The following is a 27,645-nucleotide window of genomic DNA, read 5'->3' as shown; positions in this document are numbered from 1 at the left end:
TGCTCTTAATGGGTTCGGCGTGGTCAAGCTAGATAGAAATTTTTCTCCCCAAGTGTCTTATGACAAAGGAGGAAGCCTGTTGTTCCCGTCTGGAAATGGCTCCTCACCTTCTTCCAGGTCACACAGGTCCTCCCTGTCGCTTGAGATTAAGGTCTGCATGGTCAAGCAGCAGTTTTCCCCCCAAAGTACTCTGTGAGCAGTGCCTCACCTCTTGTGCTATTAGTTTTTTTAAATTAAATTTATACTTTTAAAATCATCTTGGGTTCAGTTTAGTTTTTTTAATCCTGCAGATTATTGAAGCCATAAATCCCTGTTAACCAAAGGAGACTGCTTTTATTTTTTAAACAAATTTTATGTCACCAGGGTTCATTCGTTTTTGTGTGTGTATATATATGGTGAATGAATAATATCTCATAATATGGAATGGATATTGCATTTATTCTTTCCTATTAGGAACTTTTGAGAGCTCTGGTAGCCTAGTGGCAGGAAGCTGTGCTCAAATTCTGAAGGCAAGTGGTTTGAGACCACCAGCTGCTCTGTGGGAGAAGAATAGGTGATCTCCTCCTATGCAATTTACTGCCTCTGAAAATCTGCCAGAGGGTCAGCAATGTATCTGTTCCAACTTAACAGTACACAACAATTAAGAACTGTTAGCCTGACTCTGTTACCTGGCCTCAACTGAGTGGAATTAACCTGGAATTTTCATTGATCACCTAGGAAAATCTAAGGGATCTTTCAATTCAGTGAAATTCAAAACCTGAATTTAACAAAATCGCAACCGTGAGATCAAACACCAAGTAAACCAACAATTTCAGAAAGTAGATTATGCTTATCATGCAGACAGAGGTCTTACTCTGTCTTCATATGGGATTGAAGAATACTATGCTGCAACATACATGATTGTTCTAAGGTGCCATTGAGTCGGGTATTACTGATAACAAACCTATGAACGACAGACCTGAACTTGTCCTATTCTGTGCCTTCCTCAAAATCTCTGACACAGTGAAGTCCATTGCTGCACTGGGTCAACATCTTCCTATCCTTCTCCGTCCCTCCAACACACATGGATTTTTAAAAAACTAATCTCTAAAATATAAACTCATCTTGCCAGTGTCATCCTCACGCAGTGCTTTTACTATAAATGTATGAATATGACCCTATGCTCCACAGACTTTGTTCTGAGAACCCAACAGCTGGAGCTCTGGGCAGGAGTTGCACAGATGTCAGGAAGTCCCGTCACTGTCACAGGTGAGAGGATTGATCAGACACATGGAGAGAGAACTGAGGCCAGGCTTAGAAATTGTACAACCCAAAGTACCAAGTACCAGAAAGAACTAGTGACTGCCATCTGGCTCAGCCACTTATATCTCCTTGCCTGGCTTCCACATGCAGATCTCTCTGGGCATTCTAAGAGAAATCCCCAGGTTGAGTTGTCCCTCTGTTGTGGTCTTCATCATCTAGACAACCATGCAGATCCTCTGGTTCCTCTTCTGCCTGCTGGTGACTCCCCGGGGTGAGTGTCCCAGGGACTCTAGGATTTACTGGATTGAGTGAGGGGTGGGAAAGACTCACCTAGAATCTTTTTGCCTCCAGGTGTCCTGTCTGATCTGACCCTGCAGGAATCAGGTCCAGGGCTAGTGAAGCCTTCGGATACCCTCTCCCTCACATATGCACTGTCTCTGGATTCTCCATCACAACTAATTATTACTGCTGGTACTGGATTTGCCAGCCCCCAGGAAGAGCACTCCAGTGGTTGTCAACTATATGCTCTGATGGAAGTACAGCTTATGCTACTTCCCTGAAGAGTGGACTTTCCACAACCAGAGACACATCCTCAAATTTAAGTTCTTCCTGCAACTGAGATCTGTCACCAGCGAGGACACGTCCATGTATTATTGTGCACGAGACACAGTGAGAGGAAGTCAGTGTGGGGCCCTGCAGGCAGGAAAGGGGCTGGGCTGCTAGTAGCCCCTATGATCACCAAACAGGAGATATTCAATTCAGTGAAAAGGTGCAGAGAGTGTCTAGCAGGGTTGTTTATTAGAACCTAAAGCCTCCTAATCTTTAGCCTGTATTTCTAGTCATTTTCACTCTGCCACGACAGAATTTTCATTTATTTCAGTCTCATTTAGAAGACAGAGTTAGTCATACTATTCATGTTGGGGTTTTGTGTGTGTGTGTGTTCCCCCCCTCCCCATTAGGTAGAAAAAGAGGTTTCTCCATCCACTTTTTCTATCATCTTGCTTTCATCATTTATTTGTTTTAGGACTAACTTTCTCTAGGTCATGTGATTAGCATGTCAATTCTGGACCAATTCAAGGTTTTTCAATACCAAGGCCACAAAATGGACAGTGATGAGCCTGACAAGGACTTGTGTATTTTCTTCTTACTCAAGAACGGCCTGGTGATGATGTTCCAGAGTAAGTGTTCCCTGCATAAACATAAAGTGAAGAGATGCCAGGTGACACAGAATTAGATAATCAGGAGCAAGAAGGGATTAAGTGATCACTGAAGATACACTAAGTACAAGTAGCAGGGCCTCCTAAACATAAGAAACCAGCTCTAGGCAAACACCTTATTTGTGATTGTGAGGGATTTAATCAGAAGAGGTATATATCTCTATCTCTACCTCTGTCTCTATCTCTACTTCCTCCATACCTATTCAATCAATAAAATGAGCAAGGCTTTTGAGAAGCTAGACTATAGATAGTCTTATATTGTTGGTGTTGGTGTTGTTATGGACCATCACATTGTCTACAACTCATAGTACCCTAAGTGCAATAGTTCTGAAGCCTGCCTTATCCTGAGTTAGTCTCACTGACTCTAATATACCCACCTCTATTACCCCAGTTACTCTGTCAACTCATTCTACCCTTTCCCTCCACATTTCTGAGCATGAAGTCCTTCTCCAATGACTGGTCCCTCCTGGCTACATGCCCAAAATATGTGAGACAGAGCTTCAAAATCCTTGCTTCCAAAGAGATACTTGGTTTCACCTTCTCCAGGGAGAATGTTCTTTCTGATTACTTCCTAATGACGAGATGCTGGGTTTGGAGAGAGAGAGAGGAAAAAAAAGAAATCACTCCTTAACAAGATCTAAGACTCAGTGGAAGTTGGGAGAGTTGGAGCTATGTCACATTATCAACTCACAGACACATGTCTTAGCTGGTGGAGTAGGACCTCATGCTGTTCAAAGATTTCATCAACTTTATGGCATTGACTTTTCTTTGAAGTGTAATTTTTCAATAAATATAAAATACAGACAAAAATTAGAATAATGATGCTTATGATTGCTAAAAAAGAATGGTATGATTATAAAGTGAGGAAAAAAGTACTAAACTAGTTTAACATTTCCTAAATTTAAAATCTCTTATAAAACCAACTCAAGGTGGATCATGGATCTAGGACTAAAATCAAGCACTATAAACTTCATTAAAGAAAAGCTTGGAAGAATTCTAGTAGTCCTAATCCAGAACATAAAAAGGCTTCCAAGTATCCTGAAAAATCTATAACCAGGGGAAGATAAAATAGATGAATGGGACCTTCTAAGAATCAAATCCCTATGCACATCTAAAAACTTCTCCAACAGGGTTAAAAAGGAAAAAGCCACAGACTAGGAAAAAGGGTTTGGTAATGACATGTCAGATAAGGGGCTTATATCTAGAATTTATAAAATACTTGAGCACCACAACATGATAAAGGTAAATAATCCAATTGAAAAATGGGCACAGGATATGAATAGACACTTCACTAAAGAAGACATTCAGATGGCCAACAAACACATGAATAAATGTTCAAAATCCCTAGCTCTAAGAGAGATGCAAATCAAAAGAACTATGAGATATCATCTCACCCCAGTCAGAATAGCAGAATTTAACAGAACAGCAAACAACAAATGCTGGTGAGGTTGTGGAGAACCTGGAACCCTTATTCACTGTTGGTGGGAATGTAAAATGGTGCAACCACTGTGGAAAGCAGTTTGGTGCTTTCTCAAAAAATTGCAAATAGAGATACCATTTGACCCAGCAATTCCACTACTGGGAATATATCCCAAAGAGACCATAACTGACATCCAAGCAGATATATGCACATCCATGTTTATTGCAGCTTTGTTCACAATAGCAAGGAGTTGGAAACAACCCAGGTGCCCATCAACGAACGAATGGATAGAGAAGCTGTGGTATATTCACACAATGGAATGGTATGCTGAATTGAAAAACAAGGAACTCATGCAATATTATTCAAAATGGGTGAGCCTGGAGGACATTATGCTGATGAACTATCTCAGTCGCAAAAGCACAAATATTGCATGGTGCCACTGCTGTAAAATGGGACTGATATCAGGGTGGGGGTAAGACTGAGAAAAACTGGATAAATTGTGTATACTGCACTGAAACAGATGAGGGAGTGAATAATTTAAAAGCAATGTATGACAGGTATTATGGTTATCACAAGAGTTCATAATTAAGGTTGCATAGTGGAATGTACTTGGGGCGGTGGGAGGGGCGTAGGGGCATTGTGTACCAGAGAGGGAGTCTTTCTTTTACTTTTGAAAGAGAGGAGCGAACTGGGGGGCGGGGGGAGAGGGCTGGGAGGGTAGAGAAGTGCAGCAATGAATGAATGGAAATCCAAATTCTCTGTAAATGTTCATTAAAATTATATAAAAAAAAGAATAGACAAAAATAAAAATAAAAAAGAAAGAAAATCTCTTATAGTTGATTTCTTTTTCTTTTCTTCCTTTGGCGATTCCCTACCTGGAAGGTGGCAGAGTTCGACTTCAGTCTCTGCACCTTTTATAGGAAAGCAGGAGACTTTTACTTCTAATGAAGCAAAATGGCAAAGTGCTGGTTGTCTGGGCTCTGGACCTTTAAAATCAACTTGGCAAGCACCACATAATAAATTTAGTGTATATTAACAAATAGCAAACATGAGATATATTTAATTTAGAAGAAGAATTGTTCTTTACAATATACCCCTCAAGGTTCTCACAACCTGACATGCCTCTCTCCACCTGAGCACCTGAGGGGTGGTGCCACAGCTAATTTTACAGGACATTCAGATGTATAGTGGTTACAAGCACAAGCAGAAGCACCAGTAACAGAAAATAAAAGTACTGAATACTTAGAAGGTAATTGACATCTTTCAAAAATTTTGTTCATGAAAAAAAGGAGAAAATAAGAACCATAGTATATCACCTGTCAGATATATTTAAGGTTTTATTCTGATTCATCACATGACCCAATAAATCGCTAATGCTAGTGTGACAGTTTATTATGCAGGTACAACATTCAGTTGTCACTATAGCATGTGGCCTGTTGTGGGTGATAGTGAATGTTGTTGTTGTTGATTGCTCTCGAGTTGAGCATGACTCATAGCTACCCTATGAACAAAAGGCCTGACATCCCTCTACATCTATTGACATTTATCAAAGTTCATAGTTCCAGAGGCATGTTATTTAGGAAGTGGATGCCACTTCTGCTTCCAAACCTGTCATAGTATTATATGCCATTTAGTCACCTGCAATGTACATTGACCCTATGTACAGCAGCTCTGAACCCTTCCCTGTCCTGAGCCAGTCTCACTAATTCCAACACTAACTAACTAACTAACACCAACCCCCCATTGCCCCAGTTATTGTATTAATCCATCTCACCTGAGGTCTCCCTTTCCTGCACTGTCTGTCCACCCTTCTGAGCATCATATCTTTCTCTAAGGATCAATCTCTCACAGCTGCATTCCTAAAGTAAGTAAAGCAAAGCTTCAAAACCCTAGCCTCAAAGGAGAGACTTGGTTTCACCCTCTCCAAGACAGACCTATTTGTTTTCTTGGCAGCCCATGGCATGTTCAAGACTCTTCTCCAGCATGACAACTTGAAGGCATCTCTTCTTCTTCTGTCATCCTTAGTCATTGTCCAACTCTTTGAATCATAACTAGTAATTGAGAAGACCATGGCCTGGATTAGGTGTACATATGTATCTAGACTGCCATCGTTGCTCTTCCGGACTCTAGAGAGGTCTATGGCAGTAGATTTTCCCTAATGCAATTCATCTTTTTATTTTCTGACTGCTGGTGTTAAGAGTGTTGATTGTGGAACCGAGCAAGCTGTAATTGCTAACAACCTCAATCTCTTCTCTGTCTAATATGGTGCTGCCAGTTGGCCCAGTGATGAGAATCTTTGTCTTCTTGATGTTGATCTTCATCCATATCGAAGACTACAGTCCTTGACCTTTTGCATCAAGTACTTTAGGTCTTCTTCAGTTTCAGTAAAGTTGTGTTATCTGCATGTTAATGAGTCTTCCTTCAATCTTAATGCCACACTCCTCCTCATAAACCCTGCTTTCCGAATGATCTGTTTTGCATATAGATTGAAAAGATATGGGAACAGGATGCATCCCGGATGCACTCCTTTCTTGATTTTGAACTATGCAGTGTTTTCTTGCTCTGTTTTGAGGACTGCTTTTTGGTCCTAGTATAGATTTCACATATGTATGATCAATCATGCATTGTTCTCAAGGTTAGCCACAATTTGTTGTGATCCACACAGTCAAATGCCTTTGCATAGTCAATGAAACACAGACATTCTCTGGTACTCTCTGCTTTCTGCCAAGATCCATCTGACATTGGCAATAATGTCCCTAGTATCACAACCTCTTCTAAACCCAGCCTGCATTTCTGGTTGTTCTCTGTCAATGTACTGTTCAGGTCTTTTCTGGATAAGTGAATATCAATATTCAGAAAAGTTGAGGTTTGATTTCCATTTGTGTAGTATAATGTGGACTATAAATAGAATAATATAGAAACTCTGTACTAGTGACAATCACCTAAGCCTAAAACTGTAATACAAACATCACATTTTCCATGTGCTGAGGAAAAGTTGCTGTCTGTAAAGAGAAGTAGCTTAGCAGCCCTGCTGATTGCAAGGACAAACCAAGGAGCAGACAAATGTATACTTCCTGTCTTTATGGGAACGAAGATAAAATATATTATAACCTGGCATAAACCAACCTGAATACTGCTGAGGCTGGTGTTAGCTCTGTTTAAGAGTGAAAGTTTGGTTCCAGTAAAAATGCAACAGAAAATGTCATGCAACTTTTGATACTAAAGATGCAATAAGAGCTGTAACGGTCTTTAAATAACACTTGACTATGTGAAAGAGGCCAAGGCAAATCTTTTTGGAATAATTTTGCTACTTCTCTAGGCCTCATAATAGAAATACAGATTAAAAGTGAATTTTTCATAGTCTTTATCTTGAGACTTTGGAAAGAATTGGCTTGTCTGGCTGGCAACAATAAACCAAATGCCATCACTTTCTTCTTTTTTTCCCCATCACTTTCTTTAACTGTAAACTCCTATCTGCTCTAGTTCAGGTTTGAAGTTTTTGTTTATATTTGTAAGAGTAAAAGATGATTGTGACATTCTTGTTATATGATGTTGCTCTAGTTCAGGTTTGAAGTTTTTGTTTATATTTGTAAGAGTAAAAGATGATTGTGACATTCTTGTTATATGATGTTGAGTTGACTATGACTCATAACTACCCCCACACACACATTGACAATACCCCGTTACCTCAGTTACTGTGTCAATCCATCTCCTCCAGGGTCTTCCTTTCCTGGGCTGTCCCTCCATCCTTCCAAGCATGATGTCCTCCAGGGACTAGTGATTCCTGGCCACATGTCCAAAATATATGAGATGGAGCTTCAAAATTCTTGCTTCCAAGAAGCAACTTGGTTTCACCTTCTCCAGCAGTCCATGATAAGTTCGATACTATTCTCCAACACCACAACTAAAAGGCATTGATTCTTCTTCTGTCCTCTTTAGTAGTTGTCTAGATCTTTGATATTTAGCCCATAATTATACTACACGAACTCAGTGCATTTAATTGACCTTGCTTTATTTCTTTTAAAAACTATGCAAAGCAAATCCGCAAAAGACGTGGAAAGATCTCACAGAGGAAGACATTCAGATGGCCAACATACATGTGAATAAATACTCAAAATCACTGGCAATAAGAGAAATGCAACAAAATCACAATGAGATTTCATCTTACCGCTGTAGTAGTGGCAAAGTTTAGCAGGGCAGCAGGTGATAAATTTTAGAGGATGTGATGAGATAGAAACTCTTGCACATTGTTACTGAGATTATAAAATGGTACAACTACTCTGGAAGGCAGTTTGGCGTTTCCTCAAAAAGCTGAAAATAGAAATTTCATATGATCCAACTGTTCTTCTCATTGGAATATACTCTGAGAAAATGAGAACTGAGACACAAACAAAGATTTGTACACCAATGTTCATAGCAGTATTATTCATCATAGCAAGAACATGGTCACAGCTCAAATGTCCCAGGACAATGAAATGGATTTCTAGCTATCTGTTAATTAGAAATATACCATTCTCAAAAATTTTAGTATGTTTGGTTTTATTTCAGTTCTTAAAAGTAATAATTTAAAAAACTAATAATTATAAACAAAACCAACAAAAATATGCAATAGTTCCAGTACCCATATGATCAAGAAAATTTTGAAAGATCCTCTAAAAAGAAAATAAAAAAATCTGAAAATTGATGTCTGAATAACTGGAAAGCTATCAGTGAAGAAATGCAATTATTTTTCAATTAAATAAGGGATATAAAAGCAGCAAGAATGCCGTTAGTAGGGTTGAGGGTGGAGCCAAAGGAAGTGAGAAAGATCTGGCGGGGGACCTGAAACGATGTGGTAATGGTGGGCATAACTCAATGGTGATTGGTTTTGTAAAACACAATGCATGGGAAAGAGAACCACCACCCTACCCTGTGGATAAGGGGCTGGCAGTTGTGAATTCAGCCATGTGAAAAGGGGGAAGTGGGGTAGTGTGATTACTGAGTCTGCACAACAGTGGTGAGAGGCCACACATGGATGACTTTAATAAAAACAAATGTGTTGTACTACAGTTTATGCCATCAGTATTCTAAATCAATGGTGCTAGCACTAAGAGGAGGGTTTCTCTCTCCATTGGCTGTGCAGGAAAAAAAAAGATATCCCTGTTTCGTTCTCTGTGCCCAATGTTAATTTCTAGAATGTCTTTCATGTATCTTAGCATTCCTCTGTATTAAGAAGCTTCCTTGAGCAAGGCTTGGGTTCTGAACAGACTGGACTCCACTCCTGGTGGTTCTTTCATGGAGGAGCTGAGGCCCTTCTCTTGACTCAAGTTCCTCTTCTTTCATCTCTTATAAGGTAAAATGTGTTGTAGGTGGTACAGCACTGGTCTGTGCGTTGCTGTACAGAGGTAACTCGTGGTTGCTGTGATGCTGAAGACTGTGACAGTGATGTGCCAGTCGTGAAAACGGGTACCCATGGTGGACAGTGTTGGCTGGAGCTTCCCAACTAAATTAAGCCTGGAAGCAGGAGCGGCATCCACTTCCAAAATGGCTTGCCTCTGGAAACTCTATGTATGAACAGTGCTCAGGCCGTTCATTCATAGGGTCGCTATGAGTCGTCTACGACTCGACTGCATCAAACAACAACAACAAACATATTACACCATGAAGAAACTTCCCTAACATAAAATCAAATCAAAGATGGAGTAAAAAGGTTTTATAGTCCATTGTTAATCCCTTGTAACCATTTGATTTGCGAGGTCTGAGAGTATAAATACACAGTTTCCACATTGTATCATTGTGTACATGTGTTTGGGTTGAGGGAGACACTATTCAATCCATGACACTCACTTTGCATCAGATTTTCAAGGCTGTAATTTCTGTAAGAGGATATCCCCTGTCTTCCTTAAATAAAGTAGCACTGTTCAGTCATGGTTATGGGGCAAGGATGCATCAGGAGCTGGGTCATCATACAGGTTATTTTTGGTGAATGAAAAAGAGTACATAAAAAAAGTTAGTGTCATGAGTACAGCTAAAAAATAAACAATGTCTCCGCTAAGTATTCAAAATAAAAGGATATTTAGGTTTAAAAATGTGATATGTTTAATTTGTCAGTAATATTAACAATAACAAAAAAGACCAGTGTATAGAAATAAAGATGTAGTAGGAGTAGGTAGAGGTGAGGCATGTATAGATATAGTTGTTGTTATGTGCTCTTGATTTGCCTGCATATATCTATACGTATCTCTATCTCTATCTCTGTCTCTATCTCTATCCTCCCTCTCCTCTCCTCTCCTCTCCTCTCCTCTCCTCTCCTCTCCTCTCCTCTCCTCTCCTCTCCTCTCCTCTCCTCTCCTCTCCTCTCCTCTCCTCTCCTCTCCTCTCCTCTCCTCTTCTCTCTCTCTCTCTCTCTCTCTCTCTCTCTCTCTCTCTCTCTCTCTCATATATAGATGGTGATCTTGTGGGTAAGGACTTAAGCTACCAACTCAAAGATACAATGTTGAAATCCACTTGCTGGTCCACAGGAGAAAGATGAGTAATCTTCATAAATGTGATTTATAGCCTCAGAAAACCTGCTGGAAGTTTAGCTATGAGTCACTTTTGGTAGCCAAGGGGTAAGAAATTGTACTGCATTCCCAAGGCATTCAGTTTGAAAACACTAGTTGCTCTGTGAGAGAAAGACAGGCAACAACTAGCTGAAGGATAAATTAGGAATCAGATTTTGACTGAACAGTACTCAACAACAATAATGCTTTTCCATTTATGTTTGTTGTGTTAGTTTATTGTAAATCATGTTCAATGTCTCTTACGAACATGATTACTGGAGTATATCTTGCTCAGTTTGATTATCCAGCACTCACCTTGAATGTAACAAAAAGCCTTGTTTATACCCCTTTTGTCATGCATGCTTTTTATTATTTTTTTTTTTATTATTTTGTGTGCGTGTACCGTCAAATCAGATCTGACTGGTACAGGAGGATATTGCGCCTCCTTCTCCGGCAGAGCATCTGGTGGATTCGAACCACGTTCCTCTGGGATTGCAGTGCAGCTTCTTGCCACTAGGCCACCAGAGCTCCCCATGCATGCTTTTTAGATCAAAGATGCATCTCCCAGTTTTGTGATTTCCTGGGGAGGGAAGTTATGGGCGCTTTGTCTGACAATGCCCTGAAATATAGCCTTCATGAAGACAGGAATAATTTGATCTCTTTTGTTCACTAATAGTTATCATCATAGTCTCATATGATAACAGTTCTCAGGAATTTTAAATGAATAAAAAAGGAAAAGATTACTTACATAATCAATGAATTTATACTAGGGTTCTGTGGTTTCTTACAGGAATCAGAGTCAACATGCAACTTCATGTCAATGAGTCCCCTTACCTCCTTCTATGCCACCTGTCTAAGGACAATGTGGTGCAGGGACCAGGTCTGCAGACAAAAATCCCCTTAGGAAGCTGTGGCCATATGGACTAATGTCAGACATAGCTTCTTCTTTAAAAGTAACTTTCCCATTATCTTACAGCCTACAAGTGCCGAGCTTCAGACATGTCTGATACATTTATAATTGCCCTTCATTTAATGCTGGGCCTTCCAGTGGGTAAGTTTTGGAAAGAAAAAGTGGGTCAGAGAATTCACAGGGGGGCAGTATTTAAGGTGCATTTTTTCTTTTGTCTCACAGTGTCCTGTTCCAGGTGCAGCTGCAGGTCCTCAGGTTGTGAATCCATCACAGTCCCACCCTCTCACCTGCACCATCACTGGTGAATCATTAACTAACAACACTACTATTTGGGACTGGGTCAGACAGCAACCAGGGAGAGGCATGAAGTGGATGGAAAGGACTTATTAAAGGTCTAATTGGTCCAAAGACAATACACCATGGATTCACAACCACTATCCCTCAACCCAGATGCAGCCAAGAATCAGTTCTCCATGGAAATTAGCTACATGACCACAGCAGATACAGCCATGCAATATTGTGCCAGACACCCAGTCAACCAGCAGATGGCGCACAGAACCACATAACACTCTCTCAGTACCTGGGGCAGAGACAAAGTTGAGCCAAGTGAGATTTCCTGTTTTGTCTTGAGTAGGTTTTGGTCCAACCGATTCAAAAGCACTCAGAGGAGACTCTATATATAGCAAATATATATTTTTCTCTTACTTTCAAACAAACAAAAATTCGAATTTGGTGGGTTGTTCCTTTCCCCCTGCCTCCCCCCCCCCGCCCCCCCCTTCCTTTCCCCCTGCCTCCCCCCCCCCGCCCCCCCAGTCTGTAGTGGAGTGCAATCATCCATTCCTTATTCCTCAAAATTATGGGTTTTAAAACAGTCTATTAAGATGGTGGAAAAGGTATTTTCTTATTTGTTCTTGTTTGATTTTTGGTTGCTAGTTTTAGAGTCATTTTTTTTTTTTAAATGAAAATAAATTCTGTGCATGCACTCTTTCTCTTTGCTGTCATATGATAGCGTAAGTGGGTAGTTTTAATGAATAAACAGCTATTGTTCAAAATGTGGAAGGCTGGAAGTTTCAATTAAAAACCCCATGTCTACAGTAAGTTTCTATACCTGTTGAGTCTGAGGGCGAATACTTGTTTTTGGTTCTGAAATCACAGTGTCCTTCAAGTCTTGGATTATGTCAAGGCGGCATCTCTCTTTCCCAATTTGCTCTTTCTTCTTTCTGTACCCCATCTGTTATTTGTTTATCTCCAAGTTTATTAGGTTTAAGAGACAGCCTACATTACCCTTATTAACATAATAGAATATAATTTGTGTTTTTGGTTTGGGGGCTTTTTTTAGAATGTAAGTTCTAGGAAATTCTTCCGTCAGCCATTTTTTTTTGTGTACAGATACTCTGTATACTCACATACCATTTTCTTTTATTGCTTCTTGGATCATTTAATATTCTGCCCATAGTATCCTTAAGTATTGCAACTTGAGGCTTGAATTCAGCTTAAGAAATGTCAAGTGAGTTCAGCCCTTTTGATTTTCATATTCTGGTTCTTGGAACATTTCACTACAATACTTTGTTTTCCTGAGCTGTCCCTTCAAATTGTCTGTTCAGCTCTTTAACTTCTTGATTTGTTCCCTTTGCTTTGGCTTCTTGGCGCTTTAGAGCTCTAGGGCTGCAGGTCTTTCACACTGCTGTCAGTTTTTACCGAGTTTAGGAGTCTCTAAGTCTAAATATTTTGCATGAAATAAACATACTTAAAATCATTTTATTGTTTCCTTGAAGAATATATTAATGGTAAATGTACTCTTGCATCATCTCTTACATTGAATTGGTGGTAAATTGTTATCCTTGCTATCTTCAAAAACAGACAGTTTCTTCCACCTACTGTGATGCTAAACCTTGTGCTCTTGGGAGGTCAAATGCCATAATGGCTGCCCGTGGTAGACAGTGTTTAGTGGAGCTTCAATTATTAGACAGGTTTGGAAACAGGAGTGACATCCACTTCCTAAACAACATACCTATGGAAACTCTATGAATTTGATAAATGCCGATAGTTGTAGAGGGGCTTCAGGCCTTTTGGTCATAGGGTCACTATGAATTGTGCTTGACTTGAAGGCAAACAACAACAAGTCTAAGTACCAGGTAATAGCTTTTGGGAAGGAGTTCTGTCTGAGGCAGTTCTCTGGAAATGTTGTTACCCCTGAGGTTCTGCTGCAAGAATAGTTTCCTGTGACTTAATGTCTCTGTGCTTATGTGTGCAGTACGTGATGATTTGAGAGGGGAGTGTTGATTCCAGAATCTCCTTATGTGCAAAACCCAGAGATTTTCGGAGCTAGTTTTGATGGAGCCCTTGTCTTGTCTAGCTTGTAATCTCCTGATAGTCAACTCAGTCCCCCGACCAAGCCCAGTGGAATTCTGGGAGGATGATCAGTATTAAACAATTTAGGAGGGTATAGAATTTGTATCTTGAAAAATAATTTAAGGAGGTATAAAATTTGCATCTTAAAAATAATTTAAGATGGTATAAAATTTTATCTTAAAAAAGAATCTTTTACAGTTTTCTAGATTAATGAACCATAATGACACTGTTGTTTTTGTTGTTGATTGCTGTCGAGTTGAGCACAACTCATAGTGATTTTATGAACAAAAGGGTTGCTTGATGCTTTTCAATAACTACTGTAATTTCTCCAGGTTCATAGAGTTTCCAGAGACATGTGGTTTAGGAAGTGGATGACACTCCTGTTTCCAAACCTGTCTAGTAATTGGAGCTCCACTAAACAAAGTCTACCATGAGCATCCGTTATGGCATTTGACTTCCCAAGAGCACAAGGTTTAGCATCACAGTAGGTGGAAGAAATTGTCTGTTTTTGAAGGTAGCAAGGATAAGAATTTACCACCAATTAAATGTAAGAGATGATAAAGATTTACCATTAATATATTCTTCAAGGAAACAATAAAGTTGTTTTAAGTATGTTTATTTCATTCGGTTGTCAAAAATGCAAAATAAAGCCATGCAATTATGCTTCTTCAACAGTAGTATGACATATCTGCAGTTCAGCAAATAAATAAAAAAATATTATCTGCTAAAGCAGGTATAAAAGACATTACCTGATACATGGAAGGGAAAATAACATTACTGTCCTATGTATATTGGAAAGAATATAATGTACAGCATTCTATTTGATGGTTTAGATAAAGGAAATTAATTCTTAAAAAGGCATAATACAAGAAGACTTGAAGAGAAAAATAGTGTATTTCTTGAATAAAATAATTGAAAATGAAGAAAATGAAAGTAAGTTCACAAGAATAAAAATATGAACTTGAGCCTCTCCCAAGAGAATTTAAAAGCCATTTAAGAATAAATCTGATGAATTAAAAACTGATGACTAAATGAGTGGTGGGATGACATTTAAAACATCATCTATGAAGGATGAAAAAAGTCATTATAAAGTAAAGGAAGAAATAAAAGACCAAAATGATATCAGAAGAGACTCTGAAACTTACATTGGAAGGTAAAGAGCTCTGCCTCTCTCTTCCCCCCACAAAAATATGAGTTGGAATGCAAGGGAACTAAACAGAAGATTTAAAAGATTTCAAAAAGATTTAAGAAGACAAAGTAAAATATTGTAAGGAACTATGCAACGAGTTGGAATTAGAAAACTTAAAAAGAACAGGTTTGGCATTTCTTGAGCTGAAAGAAGAACAAATTCAAATATCAGGGTGTGATGTTAAAGGATTCTATAGACAAAATCTTGAATGATGCAGGAAACACTAAAAGAAGATGGAAAGAATCCAAAGAGTCACGTCACCAAAAAGGATTGACCAAGAATCATTTAAAGAAGTAACATAGGATAATGAACCAATCGTATACGTTGAACTGAAGGTATTAAAAAAATTTCTTGCCACTGGACGTAGACATCATGATAGATGGATAAAAGATTGGAACTATTGGTTCAAATCCACCAGATGCTCTGCTGGAGAAGGAGGAAAATCTCCTCCTGTACCAGTCAGGCCTGATTTGATGGTACATACAAAAAATAATAAAACTAAAAAAAAAAAATAAAGATTGGAACTATCAACAGCTCCATCTTACTTAGATCCACAATCAGCAACATTGGTAGCAACAGTCAGGAGATCAGGAGATATATTGCCCTGAGAATTCTGTAGTCAAGGACTTTTCAAAATTATTGAGGAGCAATGATGCCAGTTTGAGGACTAAGGTGGGCCTGAATCAGACTATGGTATTTTTTTTTATCACTTACTATACATCTGAGGGCTGGACAATGATGAATTGATGCCTTTGACCTGTAGTGTTGGAGAAGAATAACGAATATCCCATGAACTGCCAAAAGAACAGACAGATATGTCTTGGAGAAGGTGCAGCCTGAGTGCTCTTTGGAGGCAAAAATAACAAAGTTTTATTTCACATACTTTGGGCATGTTGCTAGGAGAGGTTATACCTTGGGGGGGGGACATCATGTTTGAAAGACGGAGTGTCAGTGATAGAGAAGAAGACCCTCAACCAGATGTATTGACACAGTGACTGTAAGAATGGACCCAAGTATGTCAGAGATTGTGAGGATGGCACACATTAGGATACATTTAGGATGTGTTGTTCATAAGGATACTATTGGTCATAAGTGACCTGAGGGCATCTAACAACAACATCAGCATATTCATCTGCATTTCAGTTACAGTACAGATCAATACTATGACAGTTTATAGATGAATGTGTGCTTTCTTACAGTTCATATATAATGATGTAGTGGACAGTATTTTATGTTGCAATATATGCCTAACAGGAGGAGTGATACTTCTGGGGGGAAAAATTGCCTTTTGTACAATCTGAATTGCAAGCAGTCATCCAAGCTTTTAGGATGTTTCCTGGCCCGATTAATATCATTTCCGACAGTCTTTATGTTGTCGGAGTAGTTACTCATCTAGAGGCCGCAGGGAGACTTCACTACCGCTCTACTATTTATTCTCTCTTACTGGAGCTTAAGGAACTACTTCAACAAAGAGATGCACCTTTTTATATTACTCATGTAAGATCACATTCTTTATTACCAAGTCCAATTTTTGAAAGCAATAATCAAGCAGATTTTGCCACAAAATCTCTTTTTATATTTTCTGCTATAGAACAGGCAGTCGCATTTCATCAGTTGTATCATGTCAATTCCCAAACTTTGAAGAAAAGATTTACCCTCACCAAAGATAAAGCACGGAAGATAGTTCTAAATTGTGCCACTTGTAGCCAATATATCCCCTCACAGCCTGTCAGAATCAATCCTAGAGGATTGAAGCCTTTGTCAAATTGGCAGATGGATGTTACACACCTCCCCAAAGGGGGCAGGTTGAAATACCTTCATGTGTCAGTGGACACATGTTCGGGTATTGTTTTTGCTTCTTTACATACAGGAGAAAGTACAACACAAGTCATGTCACTTTGTTTATTAGTTTGGAGTCAATGGGGAAAACCGGCTACGTTAAAAACAGATAATGCCCCAGGATATACTTCCAAAAAAATTTGAATCCTTTTGTACCCAGATGGGTGTGAGTATTAAACATGGTATACCTTATAATCCCCAAGGACAAGGTATTGTGGAAAGAATGCACCAAACTATAAAAAGTTTTCTTGAAAAACAAAAAGGGGGAATAGGGAATAGTTTCCCTTTAAAGGATAGGATTTTCCTAGCTTTATTTACTATTAATTTTTAAAATTTAGATAATGATGGAAAAACAGCTGCTGAACGACATGCCTACCCAGTATCCCATAAAGCCATTAGAGCAAAATGGAAAGATATATGTTCAGGTATATGGAGAGGTCCAGATCCAGTATTAACATGGTCAAGAGGAGCGGTTTGTATCTTTCCACAGAACGAGGAAGTACAAATCTGGGTGCCGGAAAGACTAGTGCGATTCGTCCAAAGGGAAACTGAAGATGTAGACAAAGACGTGGACAGTCCTGACAATACTGGTAACACCAATATGGTGGAAGCAGATAAGTAGTACTCCTGATTCCCAGTGGGCTATAATCAGAAACTATCCTACATTAATAGCTGTTACTTGGGATGCCCCCTTTTTATCATCATTACTAACTAGTAATATGTCTCTAAGTTTCCCCACTGTACCACCTCAATGGGATATAGCGAATGTCACTATAAATTTTAATCTTACCAAAGCTGTTTGTTTTTCTAGTGTATATATGTATTCATCAGAATGTGTTCAGCTTAAAAAATATTCCATATTGGATGTTGATTTGGATTATGATGGTGTTATGGGAGTACAAAATGCGTGGTACCCATTCGTTCCTACTCGGAACTCTGCTACAGATAAATATACTAGAATGCCTTGTTTTTCTGCTAAAGTAGCTCCTTATCCCCCGGCATGGGCCCATTGTAGGTCTACATACTACTGTTATAAAATTAACAACCATGTATGCCTTTCCGGACCTAAACCTAATGATGCATTGCCATCCCATGAATAGACTCAGGTCCTATACTCCTCTGACTTCTATTTAAACACTGAGTTACTAGGGAGTGCACCTAGTCTATGTGGAAGCAAAGCTTGTCTCAATATTACACCATTAATTCTTAGTACTGGAAATTTGATTTGTAGTAAAAAAATGGAAGCTATCGTGGCCGGTGCCCCCCCTGCACCTGGCATTAACGGAGGTGGAGATCCTCCAGGTGCAAAAGGAATTCTATACTCAAGTGAGGTCAGTTTTCATACCACGGAAAACTTTACCTTGAAGAATCCCTTTTGTTTGCAGCCACCTTTCCTTTTTGTTTCTACTAATCAATCTATTATGAATTTATCTTTTTTAAACTGTAGTGAAGTATCATGCAAATTATCATCTTGCATTTTGAATTTTACCTTAATGGTTATAGTTCGCATCCCTGCCGCTATCACCTTTCCGGTCAGTCAAATTGCCGATTCCCCAGTAATACTCCATACTCGACATAAGCGGAACTTCGGTGTTACCGCTGCAGTGGTGACTGCTATCGCTACATCTGTTGCAGCGGCAGCAGCGGCAGGAATTGCAATGGCATCTCAAACTTCTACTGCCGCCATAGTCGATAAGTTGGCAGGTGAAGTTGCTGATGCCCTTTCTTTACAGAATGAACTTAATAATCATGTCAGAGTGGGAATGTTGAATCTAAATATGCAGACTGCTTTATTACAGGAACAGGTGGATCTTTTGTGGATGCTACAATCAATACCTTGCAGCCCAACTTATCCTAATATTTGTGTCACTAATGGTCATGTAAAGAATATGTCTTCCAGCCTACTAGAACTAAATCGGTATATAACCAGAGGATGGGATATAGAATTCCAGCAATTTATGCAGAACCTGACCTTCCAGATATTACAAGTCAATGAAACCAGAGTGTCACCTATCACCGGAGATGAACTGTTGAAATCATTAATGACTATGTTTCAAACATGGAGTGGAGTAGGAGCTTTAGCCATACTCTTTGTTCTTGCTTTTTGTCTGGGTATATGCTGTTTATGTAAAATAAAGAGACAGGAAGCCAGACGTGCTTTTGTAGTACGTCAACTTTGTGCAGATAAGGAAGACTCAGTTAAGGAAATATGGTTTAGTATGTTAAAATGAAGATAATTGTTAGGATAAAGATAAGTCTGTATTGGATGATAATTATAATTTTGAGTTGAGTAAATTTTATGTTTGTATATATTTGTTTGTTAAGATTGAGGAATTTTATTCTGCCCATTGTTAAGACATTAGTTGGATGTTTCTCTTACAAATGTCCTCTGCAGTATGGCTCAGTAGGCTTGACAAGCAGTAAACCCCTCAAGCTGATAGACCCAGACAGCCACCATATTCAGAAAATAATACGCAATATTAGTCTGCACCAGAGATGAATGTAGCCTGGCTATACTGTTCCCCCAGACGATGGACTGCACATCTGAGGGAGTAAGTGAATGGATAGGCAAGTCCGGGCGCATTTAACAGGCAATGGCCATGGCCCCCCATGATGCTTCCTTGACGGTCCTTGCAGCTCCCCATAGTGTGGAGCACGAACATCTAGGTTCTGCAAAATGGAGGCTTGATGTACGAAGGCTCGGACCGGGTCAAGAGTATAATGGAGAGAGAGCCTAAAAGAAGAACAGAAGACGCTGTCGCTCATGGGCTTTAAAACAAAAAAGGGGGAACTGCAGGAGCTGCAGATGTTGATGTATTAAGAAACATAAATGGTATTGAGTAAGTGTGGCAGAATTGGATATGATAAATAAAGTTAAGTTTTAGCCAATAAGAATATGTTAAGTGTTAGTTATAAACTAATGGGAATATTGAGTTAATAGCTAATAGGAATAGTTAAGTTAGTAGAGTAAGAGCCAATAGGAATTAGTATAAAAGTTATCCAGGTAAAAGGTATATAAGGGGCTGGGAGGAGGATGCCGCCGCCGCCGCCATTACCATAATAAAGAAGTATCAAGCTGCAGCGAATCCCAGTGTCCTGTTTTCCCTTTATCCCGCGGGCGGGGCTGGAAAGCGACACTCTATTTTCAGTCAGAATCCACCTGACATCAACAATGATGTTCCTGATGCCACGACCTCTTTTAAATCTTAATTGAACTTCTGGGAGTTCCCTATCTATGCACTGCCTGGCTATTTTTTAAAATTACCTTCAGCAGAATTATAAAATAATTATCTTATTTTACTTGAATGTGATATTAATGATATTGTTTAATTTTCACATTTAGTTGAATCACTTTTCTTGGGAAAGGGAACAAACATGAATCTCTTCCAATTCTTTGGCCAAACAGCTGTCCTCCAAATTTTCTGACATAGCCTGAATCTGTTATTGGAAATAAATAAATTAATTGGTATCTCATCAATTCTTGGGGCCTAAATATTTGCAAATGCCTTCAATGCAGCTTCCACTTCCTCTTTCATTACGATTGGCTCCTGCTTATATGGTACTTTCTGAAAGTCTTCAGAGTCAACCAGTTCTTTTGGTACAGTGATTCTGTATATTACCTCCATCTTCTTTTGATGATTTCTAGGTCATTAAATATATTGATCATGGTATCTTCCAGTATTGCCACTTGAGGTTTAAATTTGTTTTTCAATTCTCTCTGCTTGAGGAATGAAGAAAAATTTCTTCACTTTTTATTATTCAGTTTTAGCTCTCTGCACTTTCCATTATAATACTTTTCTTTTTTCCTCTCTGTCTTTTGAAATCTTCTGTTCAGCTCTTTTACTTTGACATATTTCCCCTTCTTTTGGCTTCTCAGTGCTCTAGTCAAATTTTTAATGTCTCTTCTGACATCCACTTTGGGTTTTTTTTTTTTAATTTCCTCTGTCCTTTTAATGACTTTTTGTTCTCTTCATGGATGTTATCTTTGATATGATCCCACAACTCATCTGGTCTTCAATCAGTGCTGTTCAATGCCTCAAACCTATTCCTCAGAAAATCTTGAAATTCAGATCGAATAGATTGAAGATTGTCTCTTGTTTTTTGTGGATTTATTTTCATTTTCTTTTACCTCAATTTGAACTTGCATGTCCACAAGTGGTTCGGCTAACCACTTCTTATATAAGATGCCTTTGAAAACCTTATGGACAGTAGAAGAACACAGTTATAGTAGTGTATGGCAGAGCTGAGATCGGATGTTAGTTGAAATGAGAAAAAGAGAAAAAAAAGCCGCAACAGTGACAAGCATTGTTTTCTAATTGGAACTTAGAGTGTATATATCTTGAATGTTGGTAAGCTGAGAATTCGAAAAAAAAAAAAAAAAGGGAAATGGAACACACGAACATCAACATACTAGGATCACTAATCCTAGAAATTGAAATGGACCAGCCTTGGCCACTTTGAATTAGAAAATAATATGGTAAACTATCAGTTGGCCTAGCAGACAGAAAGTGATGCTATCAAGCCAAAGGTGGGTGACTCTATTCCGCAGCCCTCAGGTCTGTTTTTAATTGTTTTTGGTCAAACATTCTTCTAGGTCATATAGCCCTGGTCTGTCTACTTGCTGTACAGCATTAACTCGTGGTTGCTGTGAAGCTGAACACTGTGACACAGATGTGTCAAATTTGATAATGGTTACCCATGGTGGACAGTGTTTGGTGGAGCTCCCCAATTAAAACAATCTTGGAAGCAGGAGTGGCATCCACTTCTGAAATAGCTTGCCTCTGGAAACTCTATGAACCTGGAGAAACGATGTAAGTTATACAAGTGTCCAGGTCTTTTGTTCATAGGGCCTAAAACTCAACGGTATTTAACAACAACAATGCTGGGAATGAAAAAAAAAACGGAAGAAGAATGGTGTTACATTTATAGTAAAAAATTCAATGTCAGCTTCCATCCTTAAATACATTGTTGTGAATGATATGATATTATCCATAAGCATACAAGAAAGACCTCAGTAACATGGCTATTATCCAATACATGCTCCTACACCTAGAATGAAAGAGGAAGAAATTGAGAATATTTACCAATATTTACCAAATATTGCAGTCTAAAATTGACCAACAATGCAATAAATGTGAGTTAATGACAATTGTGACTGGAATGCAATCATTGGAAACAATGATGAGCAGAAAATGTAAGGTTGGTGATAGAAATGAGACTGGAAATAGAATGACTGAATTTTGCATTTTTAAAAAGACACAAATAATTTGAGGGGTGGAGAATGAGAGAAATTGGAAGAATCTGTTCTGGAAAATAGTGTATTTGAAATTTGTAAAGAAACTATTATTAAAAAAAGACACAAATGATGACTTTATGCATGGATCTCACTTGGTGGGCTGCATATGAATCAGATTGACTACCTCTGTGGAAGCAATCGTTGGAGAGCTCGATATTGGCAGCCAAAACTAGGCCAGGGGCAGACTGTGTGTTGTTGTTATGTGCCGTCGAGTCGCTTGCGACTCAAAGGGACCCTATGTACAACAGCCCTAAACTCTGCTCTGTCCTGTGCCAATTGCACTGTCTCTGACACTCCCATCCTGATTATCCCAGTCACTGAATCAATCCACCTCATAGAGGGCCTTCCCCTCCTGAGCTGTCCCTCCACCCTCCCAAGCATGATGTGCCTCTCCAAGGACTGGTCTCTCCTTACATGTCCAAAGTATGTCAGACGAGGCCCCAGAATCCTTGCCTCCAAGGAGCCACCTGGTTTAACCCTTTCCAGGGTGAATCTGTTTGTTTTCCTAGCAGTCCATGGTATTCTCATACGCTTCTCCAGCACCACAACTCAAAGGCATCACCATTAATTATTAAAACACAAGTTCAAATTGAGGCCTGTTGTTGTATCTGTACCAAAGTATTTTTAATACTGTGACTGATTTTGAGATCAAGAAGTGTTAGGCTTCTGTGACATCAAAGTTTACTGTTCAAAATTGGCTTTCCTAGGTATCAGCTTTGACTGTACATAAAATAATCATTATGGGATTAGTCAATTTCCCCCATTCTTAGATGTTTGCATTAACCAATTATATCAGCAAGAAGAAGGAAGCAGAGTGCAGAACTCACTTTTTGGGGGCTAGAGATTCCTGTACCAGTAAGTCTGAGATTCACAGGACAGTAGCAACAGCCTCAGCAGAGAACCAGGGACTGAAATGAGACAGAGCTGAACTGAGACTGCAGCCCTATGGAGCTACAGCCCATGCTTACTGGAAGACTTAGGGAAGACTCCATCACTGGTAAGACTAAGAGAATTTTGGAACACTGATTTAAATCCTGAGGCTTAAATAAAAAGGTCTGTGAGGTGCTTGGAAGAGTGCCTTGACAGAGGATATGTAGCCGCCAAGCTGAATTGTAATTTATTAAACTCCTTAAATAACTCCAAAAAAGTGAATAGGGTACTATGAAGTCTGTATGAAAACTGCAATGGGTTTTGATCCCAGTAGTGCAGCAGTTAAGATTGGTGTTGGACTTAATAGAAGTAGAGTAAAAAACAAACAAATGAACAAATAACAAAGAAGAAGAAATCGATTATGGAAGTATGAAGGCCATGTCTACATTCTGGGAATTGGTTTTGTGTTGTGGATGTTGCTGATAGAGACTGTTCCCTTTTGTGAGGGCAGTAGAGGTCAGATTGTGCCATCCCCGTGAAACCTCCAATTTTTGCATAGACTCATCATGGATTTTCTTTCTCAGAAGCTCTTTGCTTATCTCTAGTCTCTTTCCTTTCCATATAATGTTGGTGATTACTCTTTACATCTCTTTAAAAAATGATGACTGGATCTGGATAGGGATTGCCTTACATTTGTAGATTGCTTTTGGTAGCATTGCCATTTTCACAAGATTAAATCTTCTGATCTATGAGCATGGTATACTTTTTCCATTTCTATAGGTCTCTGTGTTTCTTTTTTTGTTTCAAAAACTACGGGGTTCATTAGGGAAACAGGTTATAAAGTGTAGGGGATGGCAGAAGACACTATACAGTGAAAGTCCAGGTTCAGTCAAGCAACATAAATGCAAGAAACCTCTGATTTCCTCAATCATCCAGCAAACTTCGTCTTTTAACATGCCCAAGTCAGCTCTTCCTTCAATTGTTCAGCAAGGAAAGCTGTGGCTCTGACAGTGTCTGGCTATGTCAGGCCACACCTTGCCACAGTCTCACTACAGTTTGGTTAACTCTTATATGTTGGTCTCACAGCTGTTTATGATATTGAAGATGCTGATCAATAGCGAGCCACATGTCCGCAGTTGACTCTTTGGGTTTCTTGTAGTAATATTTTTTGTTTTGTTTGAATATTTCCTTTGTATTTATGCTTACATTTATTTAAAAGTATTTAATACTTTTGATGATTGTGTGGATCACAACAAGCTATGGCTGACTCTGAGAAGAATAGGAATCCCAGAACATTTGATTGTGCTTATGCAAAATTTATACTTGAACCAAGAGGCAGTCGTCAGAACAGAGCAAGGAGACACTGCACGGTTCAAAATCAGGAAGGGTGTCCACAATGGATGTATTCTGTCTCCATACCTTTCCACAGAACCGATCATCCAAGACTCTAGGTTGTATGAGGAAGAATGTAACATCAAGATTGGAAGAAGATTTATCAACAAACTTCATTATTCAGATGACACAACTCTGCTTGCTGAAACTGAGGAGGACCTGAAGCACTTGTTGCAGGAGGTCAAAGGACTGCAGTCTTCCATATGGATTGAAGCTCAACATCAAGAAAACAAAAATTCTCACTACTGGGCCAATTGGGAGCATCAGGATGGATGATGAAGAGATTGAGATTGTTAACAGTTTTAGTTTTCTTGGCTCCACAATGAACACTCTTGGTACCAGTAGCCAGGAAATCAAAAGACTAAGTGCTTTAGGAAAGTCAGCTGTCAGGGACCTCTCCAGAGTACTGAAGAGCAATTATGTCAGGCTGGAGACTAAGGTGCGACTGATCTAGGCCATAGTCTTCACAATTGCATGCAATGTGTCAGAGAGCTGGACAGTGACTAAGGATGATAGAAAGAGAATTGATGCATTTGAGCTGTGGTGCTAGAGAAGAGTTTGAATATACCATGAACTGCATGGACTGCTAGGAGAACAAACAGTTTCATCCTTGAGAGTGTGAAACCAGGCTGCTCCTTGGAGGCAAGGATTCTGAAGCTTCATCTGACATACTTTGGGCTTGTTGCAAGGAGGGACCAGTCAGTCCTTGGAGAGAGTCATCATGCTTGGGAGGGCGGAGGAATAGAGCAGAAGTGGAAGACCCTTGATGAGATAGATCCATTCAGTGATTGGGGTGGTGTTGCAGACAGTGAGGTTGGCACAGGATAGAGCAGAGTTTAAGGCTCTTTTACATAGGGTTGCTAAGAATTCAAAGGCACATAACAACAACAACAGCAAGCAAACAAACAAACAAACAAACAAACAAACAAATAAATAAATAACCTTGTCTTCCTTATATTCTTACTAGAGTTCTATTTGTTACTGTAGTGGAATTCCACTGCTATCTGTATGTTGATCTGTACTCTGTCATGTTTTTTAATTGGTCAATTAATCCAGGTACTTTCTTCCTGAGTCTGAGATTTTCTATATGTAGAATCATACCATCTGCATATGGAGTTAATTTTACTTCCTCTTTCACAGTTTGGATGCCTTTTATTTCTTTTTTCTGCCTTATTGTTTTGAATATGACTTTTAATGCAATATTGAAGTAAAGTGACAGTAGAGAACATCCTTGGCTGGTTCTCATCTGCAAGTGTAATGCATTCACTATTTCTCCATTTCATGAGAGGAGATTGTCTATCTTTCTCCTATGGACAAACTGGTGGATTTAAACTGCATGCCTTTGAGATGACAATGCAGCTTCTTATTACTAGGCTACCAGAGTTCCTTTTGGTTGGGTATCCATGTTTTTAGTTATGTCGAGGGATTTCCCATTTATTCCTATTTTGTTGAGTGATTTTTTGTCAGAGGAAGGTCTCAGATTTTACCAAATGCCTTTTCTGTATCAACTGAGATAATCTTGTGGGTTATTTCTACTTTAAAATTGATGTGATAGAGTACACTTATGGTTTTCCAACGTATTGGTGATAGTCCTATATACTTTGTGTGAATCCTACTTGATTCTGAGCAAGGATTTCCCCCCCCCCAAATGTGATGTTGGATTCTATTGGCCAACGTTTTGTTAATAAGGAGTGGTGCTACCAACCCAAAGGCAGATGGTTCAAATCCACCAGTTGCTCCATGGGAAAAAGATGAGCAGTCTCTTCCTGAGCAAATACACTGTCTCTGAAAACACACTGCAGAGTAAACCAAGAATCTATTCCTATTTAATGGTACACACTAACAGCCAGTTCATGAGTGTATGATTTTCTTTTGTTTTTTGTCAATACTATTTTTGTCTTGCTTTCTTATCAGGATGATGTTTTTTACACAGAATGGATTAACTCAGATGGATCAAGGGCCCAGGCATATAATCTAAAATTATAAAGATCATCAAAGGAAAACTTGCAGCAAACATGGGAGCAGTGATCTGTGACATAAACAACCTATAAAATACAACTGAAAAGGAACAATCAACAGAAGAAAAATTAAATGACATGGCCTTCTTCAAAATAGAATCTTTATGTGCACCTAAAGATTTCTCCAAAAGAGTGAAAAAAAACCTTATAGAATGGAGCAGCTGGTGGATTCAAACCATGAGCCTTCTGGGTGGCAGGGCAGTTTTTTAGCACTAGGCTGCCAAAGTTCCCTGGATAGTTGTTGTTTCAATATATGACAAACAATAGATTGAACATAGTATTGTTTGAATTTGAAATGTGTTTTGGCCATGTCCAGTGCTATTTTAACACTTTGAAAAATCTGGTTATTTAAAGGATACGCAAAATAAATCAGAATGCAATTACTTAGGCCATTTATGATTTGTTTTATCTTTTTTTTATATCTGTTACCAATTGATCCCATTGATCAAGTTCCCAAAGTAATTTTGATCCCTGGCTGAATCTGACTTCCTAGTTAGAATATCTGTTCATGTGGAAGAGAATCCCAGAAAGAATACTGTTCTGCTGTGGACACAACATTCTTCTCACAGGAAGCCTCAACACAGAAGCTTTTCTTTGCCCTTTTTCATTTTTACATGCAAAGACCTCTCCAACATGCAAATTTACACTTAGACAACAGGGGGAGCTACACTGCATTTAAACTCGAGCTCTTCCTCAGCCTGGAGAATACTCTCTGGGAGCCATGGGCCTCATGGAAATCAACATGAACCACATGTGGGTTTTCTTCTTTTTGGTGGCAACTCCTAAAAGTGAGTGTCTCATGGACACAGATATTAATGAAGATCTGAGGATGCTATCTCCGAGCACATGACTAACTGTGGTTTTTCTTATCTTCAGGTATTCTGTCCCAAGAACAGTTGAAGGAGTCAGGTCCAGGACTGTTGAAGCCTTCTGAGGTTCTGTTTCTCACCTGCACTGCCTCTGGATTCTCTTTAACTAATTATCATGTACACTGGGTCCGCCAGGCTCCAGGGAAGGGCCTGGAATGGGTTGGCGTTATAACTTATACCGGAGGTACAAAGTATAACCCTACATTGACATCCCAAGTCAGCATCACCAGGGACACCTCCAAGAGCCAAGTCTACTTAAAACTGAATTCCTTGTCTGCTGAGGACACAGCCACATATTACTGTGCAAGAGACACAGTAAGAGAATTCATTGAGATCCCAGACACAAAACTGGATTTGGAGAGTACAACAGAGTTCTACCTGAAACGGTTGCTCAGGATGATGTTACTCAGGGGACCAAACCCAGGGCAGGTGCAGAGGGAAGGACAACGGACTTGTTTTGCAAGTGTGGTTTTCTTCCTGTGTAAAAATTCCTCTAGAGATTCTCTATGA

At 39.2% G+C, this 27,645-nt stretch overlaps 1 pseudogene; it reads left to right on the top strand.

Moving 5' to 3' along the window:
- Window positions 1-2,344: 2,344 nt before the first annotated feature.
- Window positions 2,345-27,645, top strand: LOC102843879 (annotated as a pseudogene).

The sequence above is a fragment of the Elephantulus edwardii genome, unplaced genomic scaffold (genome assembly GCF_000299155.1).
Source record: "Elephantulus edwardii isolate Elephantulus edwardi_28Jun2011 unplaced genomic scaffold, EleEdw1.0 scaffold00019, whole genome shotgun sequence".
Taxonomy (NCBI): Eukaryota; Metazoa; Chordata; class Mammalia; order Macroscelidea; family Macroscelididae; genus Elephantulus; species Elephantulus edwardii.
Note: the sequence above shows the minus strand (reverse complement) of the source record. Positions and strands in the feature narration are given on the sequence as shown.